This window comes from Octopus bimaculoides, chromosome 5 (genome assembly GCF_001194135.2).
Source record: "Octopus bimaculoides isolate UCB-OBI-ISO-001 chromosome 5, ASM119413v2, whole genome shotgun sequence".
NCBI classification, from domain to species: Eukaryota; Metazoa; Mollusca; class Cephalopoda; order Octopoda; family Octopodidae; genus Octopus; species Octopus bimaculoides.
In genome coordinates this window covers 56,310,613-56,312,544 of record NC_068985.1, presented here as the reverse complement: position 1 = coordinate 56,312,544, position 1,932 = coordinate 56,310,613, and positions in this window count along the sequence as shown.

Below are 1,932 nucleotides of genomic sequence, written 5' to 3'. Positions count from 1 at the left end.
TAATAATAATAATAATAATAATGATAATAATAATAATAATAATAATAATAATAATAATAATAATAATAATAATAGCAACAAAAACAACAACACTAAATAATAATAATAATTCTTTCTAATATAGGCACAAGGCCTAGAATTTGACTGGTACTTAATTTATCGACCCCGAAATCATGAAAGGCAAAGTCGACCTCGGCAGAATTTGAACACAGAACGTAAGGACGGACGAAATGCCGCTAAGCATTTTGCCTGGCGTGCTAACGATTTTGCCAGCTCGCCAATAATAATAATGATAATATGAAAAATGAGAAATAATAATAAGTTCAAAACAATTTCAAAACTATATATGATTGCTGGTGAAGCATTATAAAATAATTGCTACGACAGTTTAGTAAAAGTGGCATGTTAATCATACTGCTAGCAACAGAAGACCAATTATTTTAAGGATGAAAAAAAAAATACGTAAATGATTGATATATTTTACTAAAAATAAGTTTTCAACAGAATAACAAGTTGACAGGCTGGAAAGTCAAAAACGATGTTGTTGTCATCGTCATTGTTGTTGCTGCTGTTGCTGCTACAGCTTTTGCTGTTGTTGTTGCTTTAATTTTCATTTTGTTTTGTTTTTTGTTGTTGTTTTTTTATCATTTCTCCATAGCTAACATCTTGTTTTGTTACCACGAATTAATATTTTCAGAACACTTCAAGGGAATCCAGTCGTGAAATATTCAGAAAGAGAAAATATTTTTTCAGTGTCAGGAGTAGTTAAGAGGTCAGTCATTTGGAAAGTTTGTATAATTTCTGTTACCCAGGCAGAACAAGTCTGCATTTGTTGTTATTATTGTTGTTGCTTTCATTTATTTTCTTTACAGACATCAAGGTATGAAGGCAACTTTATTTTATATAATTTTGTATATATCCTATTGGTTCAATGAACCGGTGAGATATATGAAGATATATGTATAGGATATTAACCAGATAATTACAATAACTTTACACTTTTATTATTGTTATATTGATAGCTGAAAGGCACACGGTTCAAACAGTTGTAAATAGTTGTCCAAAGTAAGCACATTAAAGTATGACAACTGGTAAGAGAATTGCATAATTAACGAATGTCTAGCTAGCTTGCAGTATTAACCTCTCCTAGTATTACAGTCGCACGACATAATAACACGTATACATACGCCACGCGCTAAGTGGACGTAACATGAACAAGGCATATAGGAAGTTGGAGAAAAAGAAAGGGCTAAAGACAACATCTCATTTAATTCATCCAATCTCGATAAGTAAATTTCTGTAATCTATTATAATCAAATGTGTGTGTGTGTGTGTGTGTGTGTGTGTGTCACAGTATCACGGTATCGATGTGATGCATAGAATGTTCCTATACGTCACTAGTCACAATACGCTTTGCATTGTATTAGCTTTTGAATGCTGTCACCTCGCTGGCAAAGGCAAGCAGGCCAACATTCCCCTAGATTAGAAGGCTATTCCAAGTGTTTTGCTCAAGAACACAACGCACCGCCCATTTCGGATATTGAACCCACGATTTAGCTATTGAGGGTGCAATACCCCTAATCACTTAGCCATGCGTCTTCATGCTGGTATACACACACACACACACACACACATATATATTGTTGACATCATAAACATTTTTAAGATTCGAGAGAACGTGAAATAATTCTTTTTTAGAACAGTGGATTTTGAAGCAAATGATAAAGTTATAAATAATAGCATGTATAGATTGGGTGAGAAAATAGTGGGATCGAAAAACTTGAAAGCAGCCTCCGACTTTTGCTACCCAAAGGGCTTTTAACCCAATATTTACATGTTTTAAAGGCGGCAAGCTGGCAGAATCTTTAGCACGCCAGGCGGAAATGCTTAGCGACATTTTGTCCGTCTTCAGGTTCTGAGTTCAAATTCTGC